The 14,439-nt window shown below is 39.4% G+C and overlaps 1 long non-coding RNA gene across 1 annotated transcript; it reads left to right on the top strand.

Annotated features, from left to right (window-relative positions):
• The first annotated feature begins 388 nt into the window (after positions 1 to 388).
• On the top strand, positions 389 to 4,619 carry LOC140916895 (uncharacterized). The gene is made up of 3 exons (XR_012160686.2): positions 389 to 438; positions 1,880 to 1,950; positions 4,082 to 4,619. It is a non-coding gene; the product is annotated as an uncharacterized LOC140916895 (long non-coding RNA).
• The last annotated feature ends 9,820 nt before the right edge of the window (positions 4,620 to 14,439 follow it).

Below are 14,439 nucleotides of genomic sequence, written 5' to 3'. Positions count from 1 at the left end.
AAGAACAACATCAATTGCCGCATTGTCACCAGGGAGCCGAATGGAAAAGATTTAAAGTTTCCATCCTCCATTAATATAGTTCCCATAATAATTTATAAAATAAATGTTTAAAATAGATTTTCATAGTATACTATGATACTATAATGGTAATATACTATTTTCAAAATAGTATTAAATGGATTAATGCAGAATAATGAGATATAGCACTTATATAGTGATTTAAATTCATTAACTTCATAATTCCTTCTCTTTTGAGCTACACAGAGGCCTTCTCCAGCTCTGGGCTGAAGACCTGGGCCCAGAGTTCTGTGTAGCTCGAAAGCTTGTCTCTTTCTCCAACAGAAGTTAGTTCAATACAAGATATTACATCATGCACCTTGTCTCTCTAATATCCTGGGACCAACACAACTACGACACTGCAAACAACTATATTTTCCAGTAAGTTCATAATGCATTCACAGCAAAGAGTGTGTTTTCATTTTTAGCTTGCTGGGCAGAACAAAATTCATTTAAACATTGAAATAAGAGCTATGCAGAGGACAAAAAATGCATTTTCACAAAGGAGTTTAAAATCTTGATATTTGACTTCATTCCAAATTGGAACAAAAACCTGAACATTTCAAAAATTCCCTGCAAAGGAAAATTTAAAAAAACTTGGTTTAAGTCACTTGAAATATTGCATTTTGACACAATTTAAAACTTTTGTTTTGATTTTGACTGTTTAAATTTTGGATTATTTTATATAATACAAAAAAAATTCAAAATGAAATATGGAAACATTTGTTTCAAATATATCAAAATAGGATGTTTTGACACTATTTGAATTCCTCCCACCCCCGGTTTTCTCCAAAAAGAAAATTTTGGCAGTATGAGTCCTGTTTTGTGAAGCATTTCAGTTTTGATGGAACTGCATGTTCTGATTGAATATGGTTCTGTCAAAGTTTCTCTTAACAGCTCTAATTGCAATGTATATCTGAAGATAGCTTTTTCTCATGTAAACTTTAATTTGGGAAGGGTATGCAATGTTTATAAGCCATCAGAACAACCAACAGTAATTTGCTCCTTATTCTCAGTACCGGGCACTAATACTTGAGTCAGAGCCCCAGTGAAATCAGAATCAGACCATTAATGTTTTCTTGAAATAACTAGGCACGATGCTGAGGTTTCCAACACACTGGTTATGCACTGCAATATTTTCTCTTAAAAATGAAATTCGATTAGATAATTTATATAGTATAGATTTTATAAACATTTATAAATCTGTATTTAAACAGATCACAACTTCAGCAAAACCACTAATAACGTATCCTTTGAAAGGTATCTGAACAGAGGAGCTATTTACATGGGAATTGACTAAATAGTATGAATGTTTAAAAGCCTGAAGTGCTTTCATGATTGTAGTCCAGAACTTATAGGTTCTTAAATAATGCTCATGGGAATTTAAATAATGCTTAGAACATGGTGGTCTTGTGCCACTTGGATTCCCTCTGCTTTTGCTGTACAGATCTTTCCCTTTAAAGCTTTTTAAAGATTATTTAATCAAAGAAAGTGGCTTTTTTAAGGTTTTGGGCTTTGTTCTAAGCGAGTGTCTGAGCTTATAACCAAGAAATGTGTTAAACCTGTTGTCAGTTAGAGTAATTGATGTGCAAATTGATTAGGTCTTGGGAAAGATGGCTAAACCATATAAAAGAGCAACACAATTTACAAGACAGGAGGAGTTGAAAATAGAAGTGAGCATGGTTTAAAAAACAAAAAGCTATAGAAAAATTATAAGTAAGAATAAAAGCCAGAGCTGAGGTAAAGGAATTTGTACAAAGGTTAAGACTTGGTGATTGTAATACTAGTCAAGGATTTAATCAACTGTACAATTTTATTGCAGGGCTACAGGAAGTTAAAAATAAATGTTTGTGGCTAAATGGAGAAGTCCTTAGATTAAAGACCAAATGGCTGGTAAGTGTGGAAAATAGTATGAAAGTTGAGGAAATTTTAATGGTGTAAAGAGTTAATAAAATATTCCCTAGAAAAGGGAGACAATAATACTTTTCATTTTATAGAATCTTATATTCTACAATATACTAGCACATACTCTAAATACAGGAGTCCATTAATCTACAACTGAAATATAGCCTCTATTTAAAGCCCCTGGCTGTTTGCCCAATGGGGATTTGCACCATAGTAAATGAGAGGAGAATTTGGCTCATGATGTTAAGAAACTCTGTGCTTCTGGAGGTGCCATTTGTAAGCTGAAATGTAAAACTAAGGTCTTGACCACCTGTGATAATTGAAAATGGCATGCTTTTCTTTGCAAGAGGAAGGTTGGTAAAACCTTTGGGTCCTGGCCTAATTCCAATGTGTGTCATTGCTTTTTGAATGTTCAAATGCCATCTTGTAGACTCATCAGGATGTGACATGGTGCACTCAGGGGCAAAGTGAAAACATCTCATCTAGTGCATTTCACCACCAAGGTGGCTGTATTTCAGCAGCGGGGGGAAATGTTATATCAGTTAACTGAAAGTATTATATTAATATTCTCTTCCAAGTTAGATCAGTGCATGTACCACCAGTCCAGTTGAAAGGAGGAATTTGGCTCAGTATTGACTCAACATGTCCTTCAGCATCTAGGTGATCTTTGTAGGTTTCCAATCCACATAAAGACCCAGATGAGCTTCTGGGAATATAGCGTCAAACAGCACAAGAAAGTTTTGTTGAAGGTGGACTGAAGAGGTTTAGTTCATGCTTGAAGTGCTGTTATTGTTTTGCCAAAGCCTGGAGAGGATTTCAGATATCAGTAAGTCCAAAGAACTAAAATTAGAAAGCTAGAAATGGAAGGAAGTGCAGAAATTATTCAAGGAAATGGCCATTAGAGACAGATAAATGATGAACATTCTGTGATGAAAGTGAACTAGACTTCTCTTTGGGAAGAAAGTTTTGCCCCTGATATTAGTGAACCAAAACAGTTTTAAAAATAGACCCAAGCCAGAACTTTGGCTCCTAGCACCCCTGAACTGTGAGGAAATTCAAATATTTGTGACTTACACCTATCTCTATAATTGACTAAATCCAAAAGCTCCCAAGCTATGAATAAATAATAAGTCTAATAGAGTGCTCTTCATCCAGAGATCTCAAAGGGAAGGGTATGTCTCATTAACCCTATTTCAGAGATATTGGATTCAACTCTTGGCTTTGTGATGTAATGATAGCAACATTAAACTCACTTATCAGCAACTGTCAGGGTTCCTTCCCCACTCTGAACTCTGGGGTACAGATGTGGGGACCTGCATGAAAGACCCCCTAAGCTTATTATTACCAGCTTAGGTTAAAACTTCCCCAAGGCACAGATTTCTTTCTTGCCTTGGGATCGCTGCCACCACTAAGTGATTTAACAAACAATCAGGGAAAGGACCACTTGGAGTCCTATTCCCCCAAGCCTACACCCCCTTTCCTGGAGAAGGCTTGAGCATATATCCTCACCAACTGGTTACAGATCCAAACCGCCTGGGTCTTAGAACAATGGAAAAATCAGTCAGGTTCTTAAAAAGAAGGATTTTATTTAACGAGAAAAAGGTAAAAGAATCACCTCTGTAAACTTAGGCTGGTAGTTAACCTTACAGAGTAGCAGAAAATTCAAAGAGCACAGAGGAACCCCCTCTAGCCTTAGTTACAACAAAACAGGGATAAACCTCCCTCTAGCAAAGGGAAAATTCACAAGTTGAGGAAACAAAGATAAACTAATATGCCTTGCCTGTCTGTTACTTACAAATTTGAAACATGAGAGACTTGTTTAGAAAGATTTGGAGAACATGGATTGATGTCCGGTCCCTCGTAGTCCCAAAAGCGAATGGTCACAGAAAAAAAGAACCCCAAAGAAACCATGCCCCCCGCCCCCCCCCCCAGTAGATTTGAAAGTATCTTTTGTCCGCATTGGTTCCTTTGGTCAGGTGCCAACCAGGTTACTTGAGCTTCTTAACTCCTTACAGGTAAGGAGGAATTTAGGCTATGGTTATGACAAAAGAGACAGCTAATTTTCTGTTGAGAGAGAAAACTGCAGCTTTGAAAGTGTGTTTCAATTATACTTCTACAGGAAGGAAGGAAGACAGCATGAACAAATAGAAATATGTGACAAAGCAGAAATGTGTGTTCCTGAGAGAGAAGATTAAAACATACAATCTACCTACCTACAAACTCGGCTGCAACAAGAATGGACAAAATATGAACTGCATTGTTAATAGGAGATATATTTGGATTTTCTCTCCGCAAAATTATTACAGCAGGTTTGAAAAAAAGTGGGAAGATGTTGATACCTCATAGTGCTAAGATAAAACAATGCTAAAAAAAGCTTCTTAGCATCCATGGGTCAGATCCACAGTTGGTATAAATCAATGTAGCTCCATTGATATCAGTGGAGCTAAGCTGATCTACACCAGCTGATTCTTTGGCCCTTAGTATTTGGTACAGTACAATTGACACTGAAAATCTATCAGTCTGACCTTTAGAATATAGAAGGCTTTTTTTCTCAGTTGGAAAGAATTGTGAGGTGTATGCAGCCTCCTCTCCACCCTGGCCACTAACCAAAACCTTGAAAGGTTACCCAGTCAGCTCTGCTCTGTCAGAAACTAGATATAATGGACTCACACTGAAGCAAATACTCACTATAGTATGTAGTAATCTATAAAACATACCCAATATTAAATTGTATAAAATGAAGCAATCATATCATAAAGTAAAATTATGTCTGTTATTTCCCTTTAGTTTTGTAGGTTATTCTTTGAATTGCTGATTGATGGCCAATCAGTATTATACAAGTACAAATATGCTGGATGCGAAAGTGAGACTTGTCTAGAGTTCTGCTGTGGGCCTCATAGAAGGAATCTGTAGATAGATAGATGTATATATATTAGTGGAGGTGGACAAATGTTTTAACACATGAGGTAAAAGCCAAGTCACTGCTGTTTCTTTTTACTGTATTTGCTGCAAGAAAATAAAATTATGTTTTCCAATGCACTTTCATGGAGGGTTTTGGGTTTTTTTGCCTGTCTGGTAGGTATTGTCTGCTTCAGAATTTCAAGTGAACAGAGCAGACTGCTCTAAAGCTGTACTTGAGTATTTTCCCAGTGAGATTATGGAGACTGTTGATTGATATGATTGTGATACTAAGCACCACATTGTCACACTTGATGCACTATTGTAATAATCTTTGAGCAAAATACACCTTGTAAGGTATCATTTGAAAATCAATAACTCACTGATCATTAATATTGTTGCATGATATGTATGTGGTGGGTATTAAGAGTTATGGCTATATGTTAGAATTATGACTGAAGAGTGCTTAAAGCAGGCACGTCAGGGGGAGTTGGTAAACAAATCTGATTTAGACAAAGGAATGTGTATTTGATTCTTTGACCAGCTCGATCTTCAGAAAAAGACAATGAATGTCCAGTTTTACAAATTTGGTAAACAAATCTGTTAAGATAACAAGTGGGGAAAGAAAGAGCATGGAGCTTCCTTCACCACCTTCCTCACAGATTGAATAGACGTTACTTTGAGGGGTAACCCTCAGAAGAATTTACTTCAAAGGTTTACTGGTCTATAAAGGCAGGGGATGGAACCTCAAGTGATAACCAACTGAATCAACTGATTGTATACAATATTAGTGTATTATAAAAGTGTCAAGAGTGAGGTCTTTTCTGAAAGCTAATGACACAATGGTGATTAATATCATTGTGAAATTTATACATTAACTCTACATGAGGAACCATGGATACTTGATATTATGTTTTAAAGTCTGGGCTTGAAGTCTCTGGAAACTAGATATAGGTGTGAAACCATCTTGAACAATGCCTGTACCTTGCTAGATAAAGTTTTAGACTTTTAGATGTACGTTTTCACTTTTGTTTGGTTATAACTCTTTCTAGCTGTATTCCTTTTTCTTGGCATCACTTAACCTATGCCCTGTAGTAAACATAAATTTATTAACTATAAACCAACTTACTGCAGTATTTAAATGGAGGGAATATTTATTCCAGTTGAGTTAATAAGCTGTGATGTACTTTTGTCTCTTTAGGGAGACAAACAGACTGTATTATTCCTCCGAGCTGTCCAGGAGAGTGCTAGACATTACAGAGCACACAGTTTGGGAAAAATTAGGAACTGGAAGTGTGTTACGGTCATCCTGCAAGCAGTAACCAAGGCTGTAGCGACCAGGGACTGTAACTGGTGTGCTGCTGGCAGGCTGCTGGGGTCAGAGTTGCTGGACCAGGGCTGTAGTTATACACAGACACTCACAGGACATGACCTGCATGTTTGTTGCTGACTGTGAATGTCCTAAGGCAGGGAGTTATGGTAGCAAAGAATTTGAGGCACCCAGGGTTACAGGGCGGGGGGTGACTCAACCCTTCACTCATCTAGATTGCACCCCCTTGCATTGACAATGATCCAATGTATTATTAGTTATGCTGATGATTTGTTGTTCAGTTTCCCTGTTTTCTTTAGTGAGGGTATTTGGCTTGTTGATATTTAATGTTAAATACACTTTATATGAAGGCAGGCTATGCTGGTAACCTAGCTTGGGTTGGATTTGTACACTGATCCATTGATACTGAAAGCATTTGAAGTCATCCCAGGGGAAAAACAGTTATTTGATGAGTTGGGATCTGCTGATGATGTGACACCTCTGGACATGTCCCAGCTACGAAAACCTGAGTCTTCTGGCCAACAGTTTTGCAAGAGGCCTCCACTTTGACTTTGGATATAACTTTGTGACAAGAAGTGTGCAGTATTTCCTCCATATGTGTTGCAGTTAAAATCACAGGTGGGTGTAAAAATAACATAGAAAATCAGATTATTCAACATCTGCCATGAGTATTAACAGGAAACACTGTGTGTTTTGAAGCCTAAACATCTACATATAACTTAGGATAATTATGCAGCCCAGAGGAGGTCATTGCAAATTACCTGTTGAAACAAACTAATCATTGAATAAACTACAAAGGGATTCTCTATCTTTAGATAACTTCAAACCAAGACAGTGTGCAGTTGTGGAAGATCTGCTTTAGTCAAACACAAATTATTGGGGTCAATACAGAAGTAACCGGGTGAAATTCTATGGCTTGTGTTTATTCAAAAGGTTAGACTCAATGAACTAATGGTCCCCTGAACGCTATCAAAAAGTTGAGGTCCCTTCTGACATTGGAATCTTTGAAATCAACTTTTCTATTATATATCCCCTTCCCCAGATGAAATGTTATTTTAAAGGACTTGGGCTTTAATCTTACATTTGTGGCTTTTGCTACCAGCTTCCCCCCTCCATTTTTTAAAATGATCTCTGATCCATACAAATGAACTTGCCAACAAGTGGAAATATTGACTACAACTTATATATGACTCAGTTACCTCAGATAGGTGGATCTTAAGGATCATCATACAGGTTTATCTGTAGCTGAAAAAACCCAAAGATTTCACCAGAAGATCACTTATTCTGCACTGTGAAGCTTTTGATGGCAAAACATGTGAGCAGCCATTTTTGATGCTCACAAGTGGTCCAGCATTCTTGGGGATACTGGTATTAACCTTATCAACCCTTCTGGCAAATGGAATGTGAGCAGTTTGGTTTGCTTTGCATGCACCCTGCTGTTGTGTAGATTCAGTGGAAACATCAATCTTTGGGGAACTTGATCATGGGCAGCTGGAAACTGGTCAGCCATGTGAGTGGGGAGTAAGCCAGGCCATCGCTGCACCCCCAACGTCAGTCAGCATAGTTGCTAATTAAAAATAAACCATGAACTACTTGTCACAGAGGTGAGATCTAGTGTAATTTTTAATGGATTTTGTCTTTATAGCTGAGTTTGATATCCAATTCTTTCCAAAAATGGTTGATTTCTCCCAACCCTCATTTGGAGTGAGGGCAAAGTCAAGGGGGAGAGGAAAGAAAATGGACACTGTGCATCCTTTGCAGAAGTCTTGGTGCACAGGGTATTCCTGGGCAGGCAAGGCAAGGAGTGGGGATTTTTGGAAAAAAACATGGCCAGGGTAGGCCTATACTTGCTGATTCCCCACTGGTGCAAGCCTTATAGCAGCTAGGCAGAGTAACGCACACATTAGTATTTGCCTTCACCAGCAGCGGATAAGTAAAGGTGCACGTAGTTGTCACAGATATTAATCCGACTGAAGATCACTGGTAACTATCATTTAATCTGTCACCTCTGCATTAGGGATGGTTGGAAATGAACAATTCTTTGGGTTCCTCTGTATACTGATAGTGATGCTGCCAAACTGTTACTGCTCTCTGCTTTCTCTCATCACTGCTGTAGTGCATGGAAAGACTAAAGAGCTGAAAGCTGTCAGTATGAATGCTGGTGTATTACTGGAGAGCCAGATCCTGCACTCTTTCTCATATTGAGCAGTAGCTTACTCTGCCAGCAATCCTGTTGATGGGACTACTCCGTGTGAGGAGGAGGAGCAGGATCTGCCCTGAAAGGAATAGTTCTGCAGGATGTAACACAGAGAAATCTCCTGGAAATACAAAGTGGAGTAGTTCTGTAAATCATTGGGTGTCATCTTGGTAAAGTTCTTTGCACCTCAAAACTGCTCTGTGTTTTGAGGAAACAAACCTGAGAGTCACAGCAGAAGGGGAAGTTAAAGGTCAGGGGGTAAATTCTGCTTACTGTTACAGATTTCAGCAGCTGAGCCTTGCACACGTAATCAGCATTCAGCCTCTTGCTGCCTGAACGAAGCTTGCCAGGTGGGTCAGGAAAACTTTGGAGAAAAATTGGCTGGGGAAAAAAATTGCTGAGAATGTGAAATGCTGAAAAACTTCATGCCAGTTTCTGCTCTCTCTTTACACCCATGTGAATTCTGAGTCACTGAAAGCAATGGAGTTATGCTAGATTTACAGCTCTGAGGCTACGAGCAGAATCTGGACCATCATCTGTGGTTCATCTGGTTGTTTTCTTTCCTGCATTTGGATTTGGAAAGAAAACAAATAGGCAAATGTTTAGGACTGGATTCTGGCTTTTACAGCCAGGCACACATGGGGAGGGGGACGTGTGTGAGGGCTGTTTGTAGCGGGAAAACCAGGGAAGAAGCAGGACTGGCTCAGCCAGCAGTCTTTCAAGGGGCCCTTGGGGAGAGTCATGGAACAGTAGCTCTGCCACCCTTGTAGGTGGTGCAGATGGTACTTCCTTGCCACTGCCCTGGCCAGCTCTGATGACTGCCCTGCCTTCACCCTGCCAGGTAGCTTGTGCCAGCAGCAGCACTAGCCTCCAGCAGTGCCTACCCATCCCAATGCAATTGTGCCCAGCCCTGGCATGGTGACCCAAAGGGAAGTGGGGAATCTCCTTGCTCGCTCTGCAACCTCTGCGTGCACTTGTGCAGGCTCAGGCCCCATCTGTCTCTGAAATTACATTGCAAGAAGGGGAGAGAGAATCTGTATGTGAATGTGACAGTTACAACAAGCTGAAAACAAGGAGCAAAACCAAACAGGATAAAAACAAAAGGATTGGTGGAAAATTTCTCTGATCCTTCTGCCATGACCAGTAAATTTCCTCCTCGATCAGATATATCTGAATATACAAGAGGTGCCAGTAGAAGTCAATGTTCTGTGTTACATCCGCCAAGCAGGATCAGAGCTGGTGGGAAGCATAACGGCAGCTGTAGCATGCAGTTGCATCTTCTCCTTCCCTTCCCACTAACCACAGCAGCAGCAGTTAATCCTTCTGACTTCTGAAGACAAAGGTTGTTCTCGATCCAATAATCCTCTGCCATCACCAGATGAGACCTCCCGTTCTTTTTCTAGTCTGCGGTATTTGCAGCTGTGTTGTGAGAAGCACACAAATCATCCAGTAAGGTCATTGAAATGGATAACTGCTGCTTTACGTGTGGGAAGGGAGCATCAAAGATCCAGTTTCTGAGAGTCTCCTTCTTAGTATCACTGTTGACTAACAGGTTTGGTTGCTGTCAACTGATTTTGCTTTGATTTCTCACAGCACCGTGCCTCAACTCAGGAGTCATTTTGGAATCAAAAGTATTGAACTGATTTAATAACTTATATGTAAGTGTAGCCCTAGGAGCAGTAGGATCTAGGAGAGTTTAAAAATCTTAGTAGCGGGCCATGCTCTGGCATTATTAAAACATAATAATGCTGGTTAGGATCTCTTGTAGTTCTCTCCCTTGCAAGGGATACTCCAAAGATAAAAATCATAAATTAAAAAGTGACTGTGTAGCCATATAAATCAAAGAAAATGATCTTTGCATGTCTCTTGGTGCTGCATAGTCCCTACCATTAACTTCAGTAAATAGGTATGGTTGAAAGATATGTACTGTCTTAATAGCAGGTTAAAATCTCGGTCCTGCTTCCACTGAAATCAGTGGCCAAACTTCCGTTGAATTCAGTGGTGCAGTCATCAGGCTCTATCTGTTCAGAACTAGATAATGACTTGTGCTGGGATAATGCATTCTGTTAGGCACTCAAGAAAGTAGAGGATTAAATTATGGCTTTGCCACAAGCCCTAAGAGCAGCCTGGGAAGCAGATTGTCCGAATCATAATCAGTCTGCCTCCTGGTTACCCCTTATTTTAGGTGCAGAGTTGGAGAGGAGGTGGTAATACCCTGCACTAGCCCTATACCTAGTGCAGTGTTAATGCCTGCTTTCTTGATTTCACTCATTCCCCATCCCTCCTTCCACACCCATCCACATTTGTGGGAGGGGGAATACGAGCTCCAATGTGCTGCATCCTCTTCTGGGCTGCTACCCATGGGAACACTGGGGAAGCAAGGGGATGCAGGGTGGCCACAATATGGCCAGTAGGAAAGTAAGCCATTAACCCCAGCAGCCTGGGCACCGTTGTCCCAAGTGGAGCTGGCTAAGTAGTTGTTCGGAGGATGTATTCAGTACTGCATGCTGAAGTCCACAGGTTGGAAAGACCACAGTGCATTCCCCTGAGGAATTCTACCGCAATTATTTTTCCTTGAATTATGTCATATCCCACCTTAGGTTATGAATACCATTTCTGAGGTTTAGTTTAGTTTTAACCCTTTATTCTGTTTGTTTACTTTATTCTGGTTGGCCTATGGCATTAGAGTGAGAATGGAACACTGGACTAGATTTTGATCTTGCATCTCCTTTTTTACACTGAAACTCCATTGCCTTCAGTAGAGTTACATCTGTGCTTACACTGGTATAACTGAGATAAATCAGACCTAGTAAGCTTAACTTTATCTTTAAAGTCAGCTTCACTTTGTAGTGTTTATACACTAGCACAATGCTGTTGCCCTTGGGCTTCAAACACTGTTGCGGGTAAATATTGTTTAAATTTTCCCAACTCAAACAGGTTTTAATTTTTTTTTAAAAGCACATAAATAGCCACATAGACTTTAAGGCCAGAAGGGACCATCATGATTATCTAGTCTGACCTCCTGCATGTTGCAGGCCACAGAACCTCACCGCCCACATCCTTAATAGGCCCATACCCTCTTGCTGAGTTATGAAGTCCTCAGATGTTGACTTAAATATTTAAATTCTAGAAAATCCACCATTTACTCCAGTTCGAGCCAGCAAGTGAGCTGTGCCCCCTGTTTCTGAGGAAGGCAAAAATCCCAGGGTGCCTGCCAATCTGACCTGAGGGAAAATTCCTTACTGTCCCCAAAGATAGTGGTTAGTTGGACCCTGAGTGTGTGGACAAGACCCACCAGCCAGATGCCTGGGAAAGAATTCTCTGTAGTAACTCAGGTTGCTTCTCATCTAGTGTCTCATCTCCCATTTCTATTCATGTTATGGTTTGTAACTACTCTTTGCTAATGCTGCAGAGTTGTCCAGTGGATAAAGACTAGGCCTCAGGAGACTAGGGTTCTATTACTGGCTCTAATGGTGGGTTGATGGGCAAGTCACTCCACCTCCCTACATCTCAGTATCCCCCTGTAATGTGGGGATGATGATACTGACCTCCTGTGTGAAGCACTTTGAGATCTATGTATGGAAAGCACTATATAAAAGCTAGGTGGTGGTGGTATTAGTAATTTTAATAACATCTACATGGCCTAAATGTGTCCCTTTGCAGCTGATTGGATATGTCCCATTTCATTCCTGTAAGGGTGGCACAACTCAAACTTTGTACATACCATATCCTAAGGTATGAAAGAAGGTTTGATTTGGAATACAAAGTTGTCATAAATATAAAGAGAAGGGTAACAACCTTTATGTATGCAGTAACATAAAATCCCTCCTGGCCAGAGGTACAAAATCACTTTACCTGTAAGGGGTTAAGAAGCTCAAATAATCTGGTTGGCACCTGACCAAAAGGACCAATAAGGAAAGAAGATACTTTCAGATATGCAGGGGGGTGGGGGGAGAGGTTTTGTTTGTGCTCTCTTTGTTGGTTTACCTGCTTGGTCTCTCTCTCTCTCTGTCCCAAGAGGGAACAATCTCTTGAAAAGGTACCTGAAATGATACATTTAAAATGACAGAAATTGTAAGTAAAGGCAAGGAAATGTGTTAGATTATCTTTTGTTTTAGCTTGTGAATTTTCCCTGTGCTAAGAGGGAGTTTTATTCCTGTTTTTTTGTAACTTTGAAGCTAAGGTTAGAGGGGAATCGTCTGTGTTTTAAATCTTTTTATTTACCCTGTAAAGTTACTTTCCATCCTGATTTTGCAGGTGTGATTCTTTTACTTTTTTTAAAAAAAATAAAATTCTTCTTTTAAGAACCTGATTTATTTTCAGTGTCCTAAAAACCCAGGGGATTGGTCTGTGCTCACTTTGTAACAAATTGGTTAGTATATTATTCTCAAGCCTCCCCAGGAAAGGGGGTGAAGGGGCTTAAGGGAATATTTTGGGGAAACAGTGACTCCAAGTGGCCCTTTTTCCTGGTTTTTTGTCAAAATCACTTGGTGGTGGCAGCAATACTGTCCAAGAACAATGAAAGGATTTGTGCCTTGGGGAAGTTTTAACCTAAACTGGTAGAAATAAGCTTAGGGGGTCTTTCATGTGGGTCCCCACATCTGTACCCCAGAGTTCAGAGTGGGGAGGGAACCCTGATAAAAGTGCACTGCATTTTACTATTTGAGTTTCTTAAACAATTTAATTAGGGTTTCTTGAAACATGCAAATGACTTCACTGGGAAGACCTTCTTTTACTTCTTTCTTTCAAAAAGACAGAATAAAAGACACAAAATCAAGACCAAAACTGGCTCAAAAGATTACCATTATCAGCACCTTTTTTTTTTCAGTTCTTAAAGAGATCTCTGCTTGGCTAAACTAGTAGCATCCTTTGTGACATTTATCCATAGCATATAAAATAGCAGTTTACCACTCACCTTGAACAAGTTGTTTTTGAAGTGTTTGAAGGCAACCCAAAAAAGTACCCTGCCATTAATGGCATGCTGGAATTTTCTGTATACTTGTTTTTTGACAATTATCATTGAAGTTGATCACTTATTTTTCAAGGCTTTTAAAATAGATCTTTTTACTTGTTAACATGTTAACGTGTAAAGTGGATGAATTCCTTGCTACTGCACATGTTGCTAGTTGGAACATGCAGACCATTGTAATAGATGTGGACACAGAGCACATGAGAGTAAAATTGCAGTTATAATAATATGTTAAGTATTTAAAAACATACATTAAATGGAATTTTTAATCTTTGATGCTCCTGCATTTCCCCTTTTTCTCACTATCCTGTCTGGTAGCTTTGTAATCTTAATTTGAAGTTGAACAACACAGCTCTGAGCATGTTATTGCTGTGTGTTTTTCAGCTTGGCTTTCATAAGGCTTGTGAATGAGTGTGTCACTTTTATAAAGCCTGAGGATCTCAAAGCACTTTCTAAACATTGCAAGGAACAAATACTGGGCTACTGTCACTGTGATGAAGATGGCAATTGTTTTGCTTCAGTGCATCACATGAGAATTAATTATCATAGTTTAACACTGAGATTTTCAAAGCTTCATAGGAGATTTAGATTACCCATACCTCATCAATATAAGGGGAATTAGGTGCACAAATCTCTTAGGTGTCTTGGAAATCACAGGCTTTGTTTGTTATGCAGACTTTCTGTAAAGTGTATGGAATTAAACACATGTACACCTGCTAAACCCATCTCTCTTTACAGTTTGTGTGGATGGAGGCCAACCACACATAACCAAGTTTAAAAAAAAAATCCTATCCCATACATAGATGTAACACCAGATTAGACAAAATCATGAATGTAACCATATTATTGTTACTTTACCCATTAAAACTGTACATTAGGCTAGATCTCTGCTTGGGGTAAAACACACTTTTTAATCCTGCTTTTAACATTGGTTGACTCCAGCCATACCACATTAAAATAATTATTTAGTTGAAATAATGTTTTAAATAGCATTTAAACATGATTCCTTAACTTGATTTCTCTGTGCAGTGTTAACAGAGGCTAAGGCCCTGCTACACATTGGGTAGGACTTTCAAGTGTGCT

This window comes from Lepidochelys kempii, chromosome 9 (assembly GCF_965140285.1).
Source record: "Lepidochelys kempii isolate rLepKem1 chromosome 9, rLepKem1.hap1, whole genome shotgun sequence".
In the NCBI taxonomy this organism is placed as follows: domain Eukaryota; kingdom Metazoa; phylum Chordata; order Testudines; family Cheloniidae; genus Lepidochelys; species Lepidochelys kempii.
The sequence above is the reverse complement of the archived record's forward strand: the minus strand, read 5'-3'. Positions and strand labels throughout refer to the sequence as shown.